Source organism: Ictalurus furcatus, chromosome 6 (assembly GCF_023375685.1).
Source record: "Ictalurus furcatus strain D&B chromosome 6, Billie_1.0, whole genome shotgun sequence".
Classification (NCBI taxonomy): domain Eukaryota; kingdom Metazoa; phylum Chordata; class Actinopteri; order Siluriformes; family Ictaluridae; genus Ictalurus; species Ictalurus furcatus.
In genome coordinates, this window is record NC_071260.1 from 2,260,048 (window position 1) to 2,278,793 (window position 18,746).

The 18,746-nt window shown below is 42.0% G+C and overlaps 1 protein-coding gene across 1 annotated transcript in view; it reads right to left on the minus strand.

Annotated features, from left to right (window-relative positions):
* The window catches only part of vwc2l (von Willebrand factor C domain containing 2 like), a 39,911-nt gene extending 35,407 nt beyond the window's left edge, over positions 1 to 4,504 (minus strand). Inside the window, exon 1 of the mRNA XM_053626220.1 lies at positions 239 to 4,504. The gene's annotated coding sequence lies outside the window, so the exon portion shown is untranslated. The remainder of the gene's footprint in view (positions 1 to 238) is intronic.
* Between the last annotated feature and the right edge of the window lie 14,242 nt (positions 4,505 to 18,746).

Here is an 18,746-nt window from a genome sequence, read left to right on the forward strand (position 1 = left end):
CATCTGGACACATCTGCTCAACATTTCTAATAACAATCAACATCATAACAAACAATAACGCACGTTCCCAGGCGGCCGCACAGCGCGGCACCGCAGCACGGAAATTTCCGCCAGTGTTTAACTTCAGCTGGAAAAATGCGAATTATCTCAATTCTTTAAAAATAAATAAATAAATAATAATAAAAGATTTATTGTTCTAATATTTAATTATGATTAAAAAAAAACAACACACACTCACCAGGTTGAGCTGTCTGCTTCCACTTTGCCGGAAACACCTTCCTGATGCTCCTCAGTGGAGTTTCAAAGAAAATCCAAATACAGAAATAATCCGTCTTGGATTTCCCCCCTCCAATAAAAAAAAAAAAAAAACAAGAGAGAAGAAAAAAAAAAGAAAAAAAAATCAGGAAGGATTAGTGCTCATGCTCCATGTAGCCGGTTCAAATCGACCTGGATGATGATGAGGAGGAGGAGGAGGATGAAAGATCCACGGACACGTTTCGCGTAAACATTATTCCTCCTTTCTGTCTTCATATCGCAGAGAGAGAGAGAGAGAGAGAGAGAGAGAGGGAGATGCGAATAAAAACCCCAAAAAGATCCAGAATAAAGCGCGCGTGCGTGTGTGTATATTTATAATTATTTAAAAAAAAAAAAAAAAAAAAAAAAAGGATAAAATACAGATGTCAGACTTCCCTGTGGTGTTTTCCGATTAGCTCGCCATCCATCTGCGGAATTTCAATCACCTTCTTCCCAGAAAAGGAGAAAGGTCTCATATCTACCGCTTTGGGCCGGGCTGTGGGGTTTAAAATAAAGATCCCGCACTCGGAGAGTGGATGCAGTCATTACGCTTCCTCTGAGCAGAAAGAAGAGAGAAAGTTGGACGTGCAGTGGAGATGCCCGGCGCAGCGCTCAGACACCGTGCTGATGATGGAGAGCTTCATCTCATCACTCTGTGCTTCAGTTCAGCACCGTAGCACAACACCATGGGTTGCCAGATTGGGTCAAACAACACAGAACTTGTCGAAGTGCTGCTCCAATCCTTATTCAGACCACATGGGAATCTGTTTGTGTGTGACGTCAGGACTACGACATACATACATACATACATAGACATGTCTGTAATTCACATGAAATCATCCATTTTCCGACACAGGGTCATAGGGGCCCCAGACCCTCTCTCAGGGAACAAGGCAGGGATCCCACCCATCACAGGACACAAACACACACTACGTACAATTTAGAGAGACCAATCAGCATACAACGCACGCACGTGCTTGGACTCGGGGAGGACACCGGAGGAAAGCCCCGAAGCAAGTGGAGGGTCTACATGCGAACTCCACACACACGGCACAGAGGCAGGACTCGAAACCCCAACCCGGGGGTCACAATACACTATAATACAATCCAATTGTTTTGTCCTTTATTCTGAGCGCTTGTTATTTTGAAGGGGTGTGGCCACTCAAAAGCTGCTCTCAATCGATCCTAGCATGTAGCTACTCTAAGCTATACACATAGCTGTGCTAGAAGCTCACTAACTCAACCCCAAACCTCCAGTTCCTCCCACACTTCTTCCGGTAATACTTTATTGCCCTGCGATTGAAGTTTGACTTGGTTTCGAATCGGAAAAGACTTTTCGGAGCGTCTTTATACTGAAGAAAACCCCCTTTACCACAGGATATAATGCACTCTACCATGTCAACATATCAATTCAGACTAGATATATGGTACTACTACCTGGAGTTATTCACGTTTCCCATTCTGACTTCTATACGACGAGGATCCTCTCGATTCCACCGTTTCCTTCCATGCCGTGTCCCTCGTCGCATTGCGACGAGAAATTAAAAATGCCATGTTTCACCATCACCATATTCATAGCTGCTCCATAAGTTCATCTTCATCTTATTCGGCCGTCCTTTCTCACACTGCCAGAAATTTGATGTCGGCTGTCTTTGGTCACAATAGCACTAATTCAGCTGCTAGTGAGGCACTACGTATAGAGGAATTCATAGGCGAGATTTATACATGCCACTGTGTGAAAAATATCAACACAAATCTAGGGGGCGCCACTGCGTAATCACCTGACACGACTGTCACGGATAGGACGAATGAAGCTACAAGTACAGTCCGGGCTGAAAAGAAATCAGCCCCAGCCTCGTTTCTCAATTCTTCCTTCCGTTCGGAGTAGTTTCCTTACGAACTTTCTCAGTGATCTCGGTGCTTCGTTCCACAGAAACGTACAATAATCCACTTTAATATATTTGTTAACATTAAATCCATCCATCCATCTTGTATACCGCTTATCCTTCTTCAGGGTCGCGGGGCAACCTGGAGCCTATCCCAGAGAGCATTTGAATGGAGAATCTCCTTAGAATCTCCTTTCTGAATGGAGAAAAGCGTGCGTGCTGAAATATGCTTATCCACAGAAAAAAAGAAGACAAAACTTGTACAGTTCATCGTGATGGTTGATTTCCATCCATGGGATTAATTACTGACCGTTTATTCTCCCTGTACTGATGTGAATATGTTGGTTGTTTAATATTCCATTTGTTGAAAAAGAAATTTCTATAAACTCCTTCAGTTGTAGGAAGGAGCAACAGCAGTGTGAAATCTGGCAACCCGGCCAACAGTTCAGCCTGAACGAGGGCGTCTTTCCTGTCTTTGGGAAACCACCAAGGAGAACACACAGCTACAGAAGTGCGGACTCTGCTGGAAACTTGTACTTGTGCACTATTTACCTCAGTGTTGCTGTCTGGTTGAAGAACCAAAAAAAAAAACAAACACCAACCCCCCCCAAAAAAAAACCCCATAATACAAGGATACAATTAAAAAGCCACGATCAATCAGTTTGAACATGTCCAATGAGGGAAAGGAGAGAAATGAAAAGAAGTTTGTTTAGACAGGGCGGCCCATAGGGGCCACTGCATTACTGCATTTGGAGGAAATGTGAGGTCGATTTTTATGGAGCAGGGGATAATAGTAGAGGAGATAATTGCAAAAAAAATATATAGACTAAAGGCGTGATGTAAAATGGGTCTTTGAACAAGGCAATGAACAACGCAGATCCGGGATCGAATTATTCCATTTATTCATTTTACAGACAGTTTTATTTCAAAGACTTTTCAATGCAAGTGTCTAGCAGTTTTGCAGAGCCAGACACAAGTATCGCAGAACCGAGGATCTACCAAGGAATTAAAGGCAAGGAAAAGAACCTGAATCAAGAACCATGGAACAACTAGATTAAGTAACGCTACACAGGAGAGTTAGAAAAATTGGTCAAAAATCCAGCAGTCCAGCAATGATGCCTAATCATTCTTCATTAATTGCTCTTCAGTTATCCTGGTCAGGGTCGCAATGGATCTGGAAGCTATTCCAGGAATACTGGGCACAAGCTGGGAATACATCCCGGATGGATGTACCTCAAGTATCCGTGCTTGATCCTCTCCTCTTCCAACCGAACCCCACAATGTTGGGCTCAGCCATCACGATTCACAAGATTTTCTCTACTTCCTGATATGATGAAGATACTCAGCTCTTACCCATTCGTCAGTCCAGAGAACACCACACAATCGTTGCCCCAAGGTTCCTTGATGGTAGTGGTGCTAAAGAACCAAGTTTGACACTGGTATTATTTTAGACTGATGGACTTGCCAGGATGACACAGAGCTCAGTTTAAGCTGGAGGTGGTGATCTGTAAGGTAAAATGCTAAAACTGAGGTGTGCTCTGGGCTGAACAGAGACAGAGCTGGAATGCAGATACTTGAGGTACATCAGGCACAAGCGGATGTTACTGGGATTCTTTGCCCCTTTACTAACATGTTAGTATCTGCATAGACACAGCATTTGACATATTATTGAGATTTGGCTCCCGTCATCCAGTACGGAAGTTGACAAATCAGTAGCCCAGGACTGGCAGATTTCATGTCCATGCTATGTTGTAGTTGGTCACCGAACAAGTAGGCTCAACAAACAAAAGAAAATACTCATTGACTTTAGCAAAACAACTTCAACTGTAGCTTTGTTTAAACTTGGTTATTTTTGGTGGTGTGAGTCACCTCGATACTGTAACTATATTGTGAGCTACTTGTTCATGAATCTCACCACCTGCTGCACTACACACATCAGCTAAAGCGTGATTTGTTTGGTGGTAGATGACACGATCTTGTCACCACAGTTCAGAACTGAAACACAGGCCAATGACTTATGTTTCATGATCATCCATCCACCTCTACCGCTTATCCTACACAGGGTCGCAGGGGGCTTGGAGCCTATCCCTGGGGACTTGGGGCATGAGGCAGGGGACACCCTGGACGAGGTGCCAATCCGTCGCATGGCACAATCACACACGTACACACTAGAGACTAATTGGAAATGTTAATCAGCCTACAGTGCATGTCTTTGGACTGGACTTGGGGAAGAAACCAGAGTACCCAGAAGAAACCCCTGAAGCACGGGTAGAACATGCAAATCCCCAACGTTCTAGCCACTGTAACCGGTGCGAGGCAAACGTTCTAACCTCTAAGCCACTGTACTCCCCACTTCATGATTATATAGTCTTTAATATCCCTTAATCCGTATTCGATTAGGTGAGGTTTTAGGGCTGCTTTAAATACTCAGTTTTCTTCCTTGGGTGAAGAAATACTGAGTTTTTAAAAAAGATCTACTGTATGAAGGCCGGTCCAAACAAACAATCACACCGCCTGAACAGATATTGACGAAACGATAACCGCTCGTTTCAGGCATCTCAAATGGCTCCTGAAAAATGAGCAGAGAATGAATCAGCAGGTATAAGCGTGTGTGTGTGTGTGTGTGCCACAAAAACAGCTGAAATAAAAATTAAATACTCTTAAAGACACAGTAGATCTGATCGCACACACGAAATTGCAAAATGAAAGATGGGATATTGCCTCTCGGTGCCTTTTTACACGTGTATTAATTAGGCGCTGGTAATTGATACTGGGATATTAAATAACATGCTGGAATAAATTCAAATTGATCTAGTTCTCACAGGGCCGTAATCAGAGTAGAGTTACGTGCGTAGTGAGGATTTAACACTGAAATTGTACTGTACACATCGGTATTCGGACCTCAGATGTATAGTAATTACAGACTTTCCAAGAACGGCTTCTGACCTTGAACGCAAGTCTTGGATTTTTCACGTCTACGTTCAAACATGTAGACCACTGAGACCAGAGTTGGAAACGTGTCTAGTTCACGAGGCATAAAAAGAGGATTTTTGTTTTACAGAGCGCTATTTTATCATCCGGCAGTTGAATAATGGTGGGATGAAACCGTGATACCCCACCTTGTGCCCGATGCTCCCTGGGATAGGCTCCAGGTTTCCCCGTGACCCTGAAGGAAGGGGAGCACACGGTAGCTTAGTGGTTAGCACGTTCGCCTCACACCTCCAGGGTCGGGGGTTCGATTCCCACCGTGGCCCTGTGTGTGCGGAGTTTGCGTGTTCTCCCCGTGCTGCGGGGGTTTCCTCCGGGTACTCCGGTTTCCTCCCCCAGTCCAAAGAGGCTGGTCACCTCCATGGTAGGCTGATTGGTGTGTCCAAAGTGTCCGTAGTGTATGAGTGGGTGTGTGAGTGTGTATGTGAGTATGCCCTGCAATGGATTGGACAGGACAGTAACAAGGACAGGAAAATGCTGAATTTAATATTCAAGATACTGGATTTTTGATCTCCGTGAGCTGTAAGCTGTAATCAATGAGATTGAAACAAACGAACAAAAAAGGCTTGAAATATTTAACTTCATGTGTAAATGAATCTATAATATATAAAAGTTCCACTTATTAAAAGTTCCACTTATTATGCAAAAAAAAAAAAAAAAAAATACTTTTCACATTTTTTGAGATGCATAAATGAAATAGAAATCAAAGAGTGAAAGAGAAGGAGCGAGAATCCTGAAGCTGAGAAAGCTACTGAAAGTGGAGTCAGAAGTGCAACGAGAAAAAAAAAAAAAAAGAAAGAAAAAAGAGAAGCAGCTTTTGCAGAGGCGGCTGCGCTTGATGAAGCGTTCGAGTCTGATGAAGGTTCAGCTTATCAAATAAATCCCAGCAACTCCGACACAAAAAGTGGAGCTAAAAGGATCGACATACCTCTGCAGATCAGAAGCACTTACAGCATGTGTTGGATGCAAATGCACTGTGTATGTATTAAATAAATAAATAAATAAATAAATAAACAAACAAACAAACGCAGCAATCAAGAAGAGCAATATCGTCATCAAACCCTCACAACCATCCTGGCTTGTGCGTCAGCACTGCTGTGTTTAAAACGTTGCGTTTAATGTTTACACAGAAGTTCCCAGCATGCCTCATTAGTGAAATCTGAGATTATACTTTGGCTAATTCATGGGCAGGCACTGTAGCACAGATGCAGACATTACAGCTTCTTCCTGAGGCAGCAGTCACTCACTTGAAGCCACATGGAGTGTTCGGTTGATGACACGGTCTCCACGTAATGAGGTCGTGTTTCCTCACGCTCTTGTTCCCGAGCGTGTCAGGTTTATTTTTTTGGGAAAATGATGCGAGTCTAATTGGCCTCGGCCTCCTTGCGTTTCGAGTCTGCTTGGGGTCACAGCCTTCCTCATTATGAGAATCTCAACACCAGGACACGCGCTCATGCCCATCGGCTTAGCAAACCATGCTGGGAAGGCGTGCAGTTTGTTTTTCACCAAGATGCTGATAACTACTCGCGCAGTAACCGTGACTAGGAAGCAAATTATGCATATCTTTTTTTTTTTTTTTTTTTTAAACTTTCTTGTAACATTAGCTGATGCTTAGTGGAAGCAAGTTAAGGAGGATTTAATGCGGGACACCATCTTCTATCACGATGGAGGGTCTCAATTTCAGTAAAGCTGGTTCGATATGAATGGTGTGATGGTACTGTATACCGGAATGATGACCCTGATCTTATGAAACATGTATACTGTACAGTCCCCTCTGAAATGATTTGAACAGCAAGGCCAATTCTATTGTTTTAGCTATACCTTGAAGGATATGACGTGATGGATCAAAATTTGTTGGTGATGTCACTAACTGCTGTTTTGGGGTTTTTCTTCACAGCTTTCTTTCCTTGGCTGACCTGTTCAATGTCTGGTTGTTAGTACACCAGTGGTTTCTTTTTTTCCCCACCAGGACATTCTAAATTGTTGTACTGGCTATGCCCAATGTTTGTGCAATGGCTCAGATTGATTTTCGCTTCTCTCAGCTTCAAAAAGGCTTGCTTGTCTCCCATAGACAGCTCTCTGTTCATGTTGGTTTATCCTTTTTAACAAACGCAGTCTTCACAGCGAAACCTAGGCATTCAGAGCTATTAATTCTTTAAACAATCAATTTAACATGGCACACCTGGGCAGCAAGAAACACCTATCCCGTCGCATGTTCCAATATTTTTGATCGCTTAAAAAAATTGATGGGTTCAAACAAACCGCGCCACGTTCCAAGTTGTTTAACACGTCTAGGTGACGTCATTTCCCAGATGAGGACGTGAAAGCTGAAATTCTAATTGGTTGTCTCATTCATCTTTTTTTCATCTCAATCCCAAATGTCTTCAATGTGTAGCGAGAAGAAAAAAGAATCGGCCTTGCTGTTCCAATACTTTCAGAGGGTACTGTATACGTTATATGTATTTATTTGCGAAATACAGCATGTAGTGTTCTTTTAAACCTTACAGTGTACTACGCTGCTGTCGGATTCTCCATTCCGATTGGTCAGAATGTGTTGATTCGTTTGCTGTAACAGCAGCTTTGACAGTAGCGCAGCTAAAAATCACAGGCTTATATTAATGCGCTCCGTCTAATACATTAAAAACGTGTGCAATTGTGAATATGGCGAAGCTTTTTGTAAGGAGATGTTTAGTCAACATTTATGGAAGGACTCTCCAGTGTCAGTGTACCTTCAGTTTTTCTGACATCTCCAGGACAGTTTACACTGTGGTTTCTCAGTGGGCGGGGGGGGGAGGGGGGGTTTGTTGAGGGAATAGCTATGGTATTGCGAGTAACTTAAATAAACTAACTTATTTTACAACATTAAATGTAACTAAGCAGATTACAAAGGATGACGTTCTTTAAAAAATTCATTAATCATTGGCAAATGGCAAGTGTGGTATAAGAGGAATAAAAGACTTCAGGACATGCTGTTATAGGAAAGTATTCAACCATGGGCGGGTTACAATAATTCACCCCCAGTAACACCACCCTGTCCTTGATTATTTTCCTATAACAGCATGACATGTCATCCTCCAGCATGTACCAATTACAGATACTACTCCAAAACCATTTTTTTTGTTTACTTCTTGGTTTTATTATTAATAATTTGTTTATTTTATTACTGTGATGGTCTAAGCAGTTGTTATGTAAACTGTCTTGCTGCTAAATGAGCCATTTAGTAAATATCCTCTATCTATCCATCCATCTATCGATCCATCCATCCATTTATCTATCCATCTATCCATCCATCCATCTATCCATCCATCCATCGATCCATCTATCGATCCATCCATTTATCTAGCCATTTATCCATCCATCTAGCTATTCATCCATCCATCCATGTATCTAGCTATCTATCCATCCACCCATATAGCTATCCATCCACCCATATAGCTATCCATCCATCCATCTAGCTATCTATCCATCCATCCATTTATCTAGCTGTTCATCCATTCATCTAGCTATCCATCCATCAATCTATCTAGCTATCATCCATCCAGCTGTTCATCCATCCATTTATCTAGCTGTCCATCCATCTAGCTATCCATCCATTTATCTAGCTATTTATCCATCCAGCCATATAGCTATCCATCCATCCATTTATCTAGCTATCCATCCACTCACTCATATTGCTATCCATCCATCTATCTATCTATCTATCTATCCATCCATTTATCAACTACTTATCCATCCATTTATCTAGCTATCCATCTAGCCATCTGTCCATCCATCCATCAATCTGTCCATCTGCCCATCCATCCATCTGCCCATCCATCCATCTATCCATTTATCTAGCTATCCATCCATCCATCCATTTATCTAGCCATCCATTCATCCATCCATTTATCTAGCTATCCATCTAGCCATCTGTCCATCCATCCATCCATCCATCTGTCCATCCAGCCATCTGTCCATTTATCTAGCTATCCATCCATCCATCCATTTATCTAGCCATCCATCCATCCATCTATTTATCTATCTATCCATCCATCCATTTATCCATCCCTCCATTTATTTAACTATCCATCCATCCATTTATTTATCCCTCCATCCATCCATTCATTTATTTATCTATCCAACAATCTAAACTGAAATGTCAAGCAAGACCATGAATTATAGAGCAGGCAGAACATTTTAGGTGCTTTATATGTTTGTCTCTTTCCCCCAGAAAAAAAAGCGTTGCTACAGAAGCATCTCCACAGGACGAGACATCAAAAGCCTCCCCAAAAGCCTCTCCCAGATAACTCAATCCACACACACACACAAAGTATTTTACATACCATTTGGCACAGGGATTCATATCTCATTCCAAGAGAGACAGATGTGTTTGTTTTTTTAATGCTGTTTTGATCTTGACTTTCCTGACGAGCCAGAACATTAAATTTTAACATCACTGTCAGAATGCTTTAAATGGAAGCTCAAGTTAAACCTCATGAATTTTCTCTACTTTAAAGCACGAGGCTATGATCCATCAATAACCTACTCGATGATCGACCACGTAGGGTGCATTCAGTGTGTAGTTCATGCCTCCAAGGTAGAAGACGGAGTTTGCCCAATAGTGTCTAGAACACCACCTTTAAGCATAAGCACGTTCCACATAAACCCAAAAAAAAAAAGTTTTCTCTACAAAGAAGTTCATCTAACATGTATGGAAGGAGTCTCCAGTGTCAGTGCTTTGTAACAGTCAGAGGTAAAGCTGTAACGTTAAAGTTCTCAGCCATCTCCAGGGCGGTGGATTTTACGCTTCTTTGTGGTTTTTCGGTGACATGACGATCCAAAAATTAGCATACGCAAGTAACGCATGGAGTATATCTCAACTTGGAGACGTAATGGTGTATAATTCAGTGCGGTGCGTTAACTATATAACTAAATAGGAATAAAAGAAGGAAAAACATACTGTAAAAAAGTGAAGACTGGAGGCTGTAAACACTGTTTACTACAATAAGGTCTCAGGGTTCAAAGATGATTGTGTGCTGTAGCAGAGAAATAATAGCCTGCCTCTAGAAAGTGGACATTCCCTCAAATATTCACACAATTCACATAATAAAAGGCAGCTCTTCATCCTCCATCCTGACAAATGAGCTCAAATTGGGCTCTTATGTGTCAGAATTCAGAGGATTGACAATCACTGGCCTTCTACAGACATCAGTTTAACTCACAGAGAGCAGAGAGTGGAAAGGAATGAACTACATGTACTCTAGTTACTGTAGTTGAGTTCACTCTATCCTTTTTCTTAGTATAATTAATCAAATAAAATATTCAAGTTTATGCCTGGAAGACTGCAAGCCAGCGTATGAGGTTAGCGCATTTGTTTCACATCAGAGGTCATTTTAAAACAATCCACTAGCAACAGATTTATTTCAGAATTCCAGTGAGTTTAAATACACAGAATTGACTGTCTTTAAAACAGTCTGGAAGATTCCAGATACTCTACCAAAATTGTTCAGATCTACACAGAGGAAAAATCTCTGGTGGGATTTGAAGGCGGCGGTTGCAGCACGCGAACCCAAGAATATTACTGAACTGGAGGCCATTGCTCATGAGGAATGGGTTAAGATTCCTCAGGAACGCTGCAGAAGATCTGCATCTCGTTTGCAGCAGGTCATAACAGCAAAAGGGTGCTCTACCAAGTACTAAAGATGCTTGCCATTAAGGGTCTTGTATATAGTGCATTCGGAAAGTCGAGGCACAGATCTGGGGAAGGGTACAGAAACATTTCTCTAGCATTGAAGGTCTCAATGAGCACAGTGGCCTCCATCATCCGTAAACGGAAGAAGTTTGGAACCACCATGACTCTTCCTGGTGCTGGCCGCCCGGCCAAACTGAGCGATCGGGGAAGAAGGGCCTTAGTCAGGGAGGTGACCAAAAACCCCGATGGTCACTCTGACGGAGCTCCAGCGTGCCTCTGTGGAGAGAGGAGAACCTTCCAGAAGTACAACCGTCTCTGCAGCACTCCACCAATCAGGCCTGTATGGTAGAGTGGCCAGACGGAAGCCACTCCTCAATAAAATGTACATGACAACCCGCCTGGAGGACTCTCAGACCATGAGAAACAAGATTCTCTGGTCTGATGAAACAAAGATCGATCTCTTTGGCCTGAATGGCAAGCGTCATGTCTGGAGGAAACCAGGCACCACTCATCACCTGGGCAATACCATCCCTACAGTGAAGCATGGTGGTGGCAGCATCATGCTGTGGGGATGTTTTTCAGCAGCAGGAACTGGGAAACTAGTCAGGATCGAGGGAAAGATGAATGCAGCAATGTACAGAGATCGCTCTGGACCTCAGACTGGGGCGAAGGTTCATCTTCCAACAGGACAACGACCCTAAGCACACAGCCAAGATAACAAAGGAGTGGCTACAGGACAACTCTGTGAATGTCCTTGAGTGGCCCAGCCAGAGCCCAGACTTGAACCCGATTGAACATCTCTGGAGAGATCTGAAAATGGCTGTGCGCCGACGCTCCCCATCCAACCTGATGGAGCTTGAGAGGTCCTGCAAAGAAGAATGGGTGTTCCAAGCTTGTAGCATCATACTCAAAAAGACTTGAGGCTGTAATTGGTGCCAAAGGTGCTTCAACAAAGTATTGAGCAAAGGCTGTGCATACTTATGTACATGTGCTTTTTTTGGTTTTTTATTTTTAATAAATTTGCAAAGATTTCAAACAAACTTGTTTCATGTAGTCATTATGGGGTATTGTTTGTAGAATTTTGAGGAAAATAATCAATTTAATCCATTTTGGAATAAGGCTGTGACATGACATAAAATGTGGAAAAAGCGAAGCGCTGTAAATACTTTCCGGATGCACTAAGTGAGACTGGAGAAGTCACTATAAGTTGCATTTTCAGTTGAATTTGGGGAAACCGCTTGAAGCATTCGCTGTGTTTAACTATTTCGATCTCTTTCGTTTGAGGTTTTCATTGCAAACAGCTGAAAGTCTGTACATTTTGACAATGGGGGTTGAATCATTTTGATCGCAGCTTTATGAGGCTTAAGAGATTCAAACTGATTGCTGAATATGCTCCAGGGAAAACTTTGCTAGTGGCTGATCCCTTATCACGAAGCCCATTAGCATGCAGGGAAAATGACCTCTATATACACTGCTGCTGTTACTGAAGGTGTGCCCGCAAGCCCACTAAAACTCAAAGCCATTAAGGCCGCTACAAAGGCAGACAATTTGCAAATCGTACTGAAGTATATGCGGTCAGGATGGCCGAATTACGAAGACAAAGTTCCAGTGGCAGTTCGACGCTTCTTCCCTTTCAGGAACGAGCTGTCTGAGCACAAGGGAATACTGACAAGAGGAAGCCATATGTTGATTCAAGAAGTCTTGAGAGCATATAGTCTAAACAGAATACACAATGGACATCAAGGTCTGACAAAGTGTAGGGAGTGGGCCAAAACATCTGTGTGGTGGACAGGCATCTCGAATGAAATCAAACAAAAGCTTCAATCCTGAAAGACATGCTTTGAGAAGAAGCACACACAGCAAAAGGAGCTTTTCATCTCGACTCCCCCTCCAAACCGGCCTTGGAAAAGGCTTGCTATTGATCTGTGTGAGCATAACAATCATACTTACCTTGTTGTGTTGGGCCATTTCTCTCGATTTCTTCAGATCCTGCACATGCCAATGACCACCGCCTCAGAATTAGTGTTAAAACTAGTTGTGAAATTAGTGAAAGCACGCTTTGCCTGGTTTGGCTGCCTTGACGAAATAGTGTCGGACAATGGCCGGCAGTTCGTGAGTTCCAAGAATTTGCAAAGGAATTTGACTTTCTGCACATCACATCTAGTCCGCACCACGCTCAAGGAAAAGGACACGCAGAGAAAGGGGTGGAGATTGCAAAGAAAATTTTGAAACAGAAATATCCTCTTCTGGCTCTGATGAGCTACAGGCATAAGACCGGCTGAACTCATTATGGGCAGGAAGATTAAAGCACTTCCAATGCTTGAGACAAATCTTCAGCCTCAATGGCCGAATCCGGACAATGTAAGGAGAAACGATTCCAGGGAAAAGCAAAAGCAAGCCTTCTACTTTAATCATCACCATGGAGCGAGACCCTTACCATCGTTAAGGACTGGTGATGCCGTGCTCACAATGCTAGGCCGTCAAAAGGCCCGAGGAACTCCTCGATCTTTCGTCATTGAGACACATCAAGGGGCAACACTGCACTGCAACCGCCATCATTTGCAGTTCATCCCTGCATCAGCTTGAGGAAGACGGTCTCTGGTGCAAAAGGAACAATCACAGGAGCAGCAGCCTGAATCTACACTGAATACAGGGAGTACAGTTCGTCTTCGTTATGGTACCGTATACAGTTTTGAGTGTTTCATTTTTTATTTTTATGAAAGCTTCAAGTGCAGTTAATTATTTGTCGTGCTGTACGTGCTAATAGACGACTGCTTGAAGCCGTGGGCTGCGTCCCAAACCGCGTACTAACCAACTATATATTAGCTGGGGTACATGTATATCTCCTACTATATAGCAGGTAAGTACACGGTTTGGGACGCAGCCGTGTTCTCTCGTTTGCCGTAAAACGGTTGAGCGCTGCCGTGTGTGATCGTGTCCCGTCACCAAATGCGGTGAAAACTCTCACACGACGTTAATAATGTGATTAAGGTGTGTACAAACGAACCTACACATCAGCTACTGCACCGAGCTTCATAAACAACCTCCCAGAGACATCAATTAGATTTGGATCACCGTCTGATCCGATAGAACTCGATCAGGCGACTGAATGCTTGGAATCAACACTCCGCTACACGCTAGATAGAGTGGCTCCACTCAAAAGAATAATAATTAGAGAGAAAAAATTAGCACCCTGGTATAACGATCAAACACATACCTTAAAACAGAAGACTCGACAATTAGAACGTAAATGGCGTCAAACCAAACTGGTGATATTTCAAACAGCATGGAAGGAGAGCCTACTGAACTATAGACAATCTCTTAGTGATGCTAGAAAAGTCTATTTCTCCACCTTAATAGGAGAAAACAAAAACAATTCTAGATTCCTTTTCAACACGGTAGCAAAATTAACTAGGAATAAAACCACTACAGAAAGAAACAATCATTACATAGCAGCGAAGATTTCATGAAATTTTTTCATTGGTAAGATTGCAAATTTTAGATGTGAAATTCAGGCTATTAAATTAAAACCGGACAGCATTATAACTAACCCTATAGATGATAATATAGCAATATCAGATCAATGTTTAGAATATTTTACTTCCCTTAGAGAGACCAAACTAGCCATATTAATCTCTTCAGCGAAATCATGAACTTGCATACTAGACCCTGTACCTACATGTTTCTTTAAACAGATTTGTCCTGGAGTAACTGAACCACTTTTAAATATAATCAATTCTTCCCTTAGCACTGGCTATGTACCAAAATCACTTAAATTAGCAGTTGTTAAACCCCTGATGAAAAAACCTGACCGTGACCCCTCTCAACTGTCCAGCTATAGACCGCTATCAAATCTCCCCTTCATCTCTAAGATCTTAGAAAAGGTTGTAGCGCAGCAGCTCTGCTCGTACTTGGATAGGAATAACATTCATGTAGTGTATCAGTCAGGATTTAGACCTCATCATAGCACAGAGACAGCGTTAGTTAAAGTAGTAAACGACCTTCTACTGACCTCTGATCAGGGTTGTGTCTCTCTGCTTGTGTTACTCGACCTTGGTGCAGCTTTTGATACTATAGATCATGCTATTCTCCTTGATAGATTAGAAAATGTTGCTGGCATTAAGGGAACGGTCCGCTCCTGCCTCAGGTCTTATCTGACCGATCGTTATCACTTCGTAGATGTGAATGAAGACTTCTCCACGCATACCGAGGTTACCTTTGGAGTTCCACAGGGTTCTGTTTTAGGCCCACTGCTTTTTACTTTATATATGCTACCCCTAGGTCAAATTATTCGTAAGCATGGAATCATCTTCCACTGTTATGCTGATGATACACAGCTGTATGTTTCAGCGAAGCCAGAGGACAGACCGCAGCTTAATAAAGTTGAGGAATGTGTAAAGGACATTGGACGTTCGATGCTAACTAACTTCCTTTTACTTCATTCTGATAAGAGAAGTACTTTTACTATTCAGACAAGTGTGTTCATTAGGAATCGTTAGAGACAGCAAAGTGAAAGCGTAGGAGTGGCATCACAAAGCTCTGACCTGAATCCTGCAGGAAATTTGTGGACGGAATTGAAATGAGGACCGAGTTACACCAGTTCTGTGAGGAGAAACGAGAAAATTCCAGCAAAGTATTACGAGAAGCTTGTGGAAGGTTACAAGAGTTTCATTCATGTTAAGCAATGCAACCAATACTAACAAAGTGTAGGTAACCGTTTGACTCACTGACATATCCGATATAGTAAATACATAACAGCTACGTATCTTAGCTATTCAATTCAATTTTATTCTTTTCAATTCAATTGTATAGCACAGCAGTTTTACAGAAACATGTAAACACAGGATAGAGATTTAAAGTGTGTGAATTTATCCCTATTGAGCGAGACGGTGGTGAGGAAAAACTCCCTGAGATGATATGAGGAAGAACCTTGAGAGGAACCAGACTCAGAAGGGAACCCGTCCTCATCTGGGTCGCGACGGATAGTGTGAAAGGAAAGGAAAGTTCATTATGGTTTTAATATGAAGCTACTGTTTTGATAGGACATCGTAATAACGGAAATAAAGTAGATTCTCTAACTGGCTTAACACGGGAAATGTTACTCAAGGAAATTACTCAAGTTCCCCCCAGACGACTTACTCTTAGCTGAGTAATTTCCATGAGTAATGATCACTACTTTTACTTTTACTCAAGTGAATTATTTCTCCAGCAGCAGTACTTTCACTCAAATCAGTGTGTTTTGTCTTCTTTCCAGCACTGCCGAGGACCGTCAGAGAGAGAACCGTCTTCACGCTACATCACTGCTCCTCATTTAGCCTACAGGCTGTCAGGCTGCAACCAGAGTGACAGCTTAATTTCACCATTTTAAACTCAGACAGAGGAGTGTACTTATGGGTTGGCAAAACACAAAAAGTACTTCTTCCAAATAGCACACTGGAAGAAAAAAAAAAATTAGGCGCAAATCACTATTCTGTGCTGTTATTATCAGCTACTCTCACAAGCTGATTATTTTTGTGCTGAAATATCACCTTGTGACAAGAGGGGAAAAAAAAAACCCCTTCACTTTCTCATTTTGTCGCAAAACGCCTTGTGCTTATATTAGAAACCTGAGGTTTCTCCATCTACCATGACAACACACCATTAGCACGCATAGGACGCTGGGTAGCACGCTCCGCGCTCATTTGAACAAACGCATACTACAATCGGGTGACTACTGTTTAAGAAATCTTGTACGACGTAGCGATAGAGGGGAAAATGGGAAGGTTAGAATTGGTGTGAGTTTAATCTAGGGCTGAGCGAGAGATTTCTGAAGTGTCTGATGATCTATAGTATAGTAAGGTTTGCTAATAAACCGACCATTACAAGGTTATATTTAATAGTAAAAGAAAGTGGATACTTTTATTCTAAAGTCTACAAAATACGTTATTTAATTCAAGATTTCACAGGTTTGAAAAAGACTGAGCTTTCCAAATCTTTAAATCAGGTGTTTTAAATCAAATTTGAACAGATATATATATATATTTAAGTGATACAAAGACTCCATCTCAGAAAAGTGACCATTTATTATATTCAATATCGATATGATGTTATATCATAACGCCCAGCCCTAGTTTGTTAACTTTTTTTCGTTGTAAAATGTGCAGAACTACCGTTAGCAAAAAGCCAATCTCTCAGTAAAGGTGCATCTTGTATCTCATACAAGTGTTATTTCGGTAAGAGAAGGTTGCCAAGTCCTGGCTTTGTAAATATAAAATCAGAAATCAAATAAATTCTACAGAATAAAGCATTTTAGAAAGGATAAAAAGAATAAAAATGTAACTCGGTAGCAGTAAAACTATTCGCTATTCATGAACACTTCATTCGGATATCATATAGGAAGAAAACAAGGTGTAATGCAGTTAAAGAACAACAATCAACGACGGGGTGGTGGGATGAAGTGAAGTGTTACCACCACAAAGATGATTATTTTCCCCAATTACAGCACGCTCATTTCCTGCGATTAGTTTTAATTTTTAAATTTGGTAATAATAACCTGTCTACTTTTGATCTGTTTATAGTCACGTTCATTGCTACTGGTTACGACATGTTTGGCGTATCTGTAGTGCAATTGAAACAACAAAAAATTCGGCATTTTCCGGCTAGGCCTGCTTTCTTAGAGAGTTCGGTTCTGTTTAATGAGGTGTGAACGCTGTTTTTGAACTCAGGACTGGTCCAGAGAACCGAACCCTGGTCTTCTTGAAAGCAGTCGTCTGGGGCATGCTTTAAGGGTTTAGCGGGGCGGCTGTGGTTCAGGTGGTACAGCGGGTCGTCCACTAATCGTAGGGTTGGCAGTTCGATTCCCGGCCCACGTGACTCCACATGCCGAAGTGTCCTTGGGCAAGACACTGAACCCCAAGTTGCTCCCGAGGCAGCTCTGCTACCATTGGTGTGTGTGTGTGTGAATGAGAGTGTAAAGCGCTTCGGATAAAAGCGCTATACAAGTGCGCCATTTACCATGTTTCACACTTGAGTCTTCTTTAAAAGAACCAAACTCGTCCACCTTGAAGTGGACCAATAGGTGAACCAAGTGTAAAAGGACCCAGTTCTCTGTATGTCCACGCTGCCCCTGTCCCTGAAAAGAGGACTCTGACCACCTCCCAAGATGGTCTCAGTTCCGTTCGCTTTAACAGATCGTTTCTAGTGTTCACACATGGGCCAAAAATCCAGCAAACCGTGCTCAGACCCCTGAAAAAGGACCAAGAGTGAGAACTGTTGCGGGTTCCACATCATTACTCGTCGTACAGAGTAACGTGATTGGCTCAACTGGTCATGTTACTTACTTTTGGTTTTCAATTCAAGTTTCGTTTCAGTTAAAGTTTTTAATGGTGCATAAATAGCTTTGACGCGAATTTTTTTCTCTCGAAAATCATTAGTTTTAGTATCGTTTCAGTTTTAATATCATGTAATCATACTCAAAAACAAAACAAAATCGGGCTCTGTCTTTCCTACCTATTAATTTCACCATTAGCGAACCAGTGCTACTAAATCGCTGCTGTGCTGACGAGTTCTAATACGCGTTACTCTGCCCCCTACTGGTCATTTATGATCCGGCAACAACTATGATTCAACTTGTGTTCTTAAGTCAGACCACGCAACAATTAAAGTATGAAAACAAGTATGTTATTCGCTGAAACTAATTTTTGTTCGGATTGCAGGCGGACATTATAGTTACATTTTAGTTTTCATTTATTCGGAAACTCACATTTTTATTCTTATTTCAGTTAACGAAAACGTTTTTTCACCGACAGTTTTAGTTCCCGTCATAGTTTTCGTTCACGATAAACTTGAACCAGACTTTTGTGAGACCGGAGCGCCGTAATCAGCTCACGTTTTTGCGGTACGAGAGCTCGCGGTGAGAACGTCGCGTG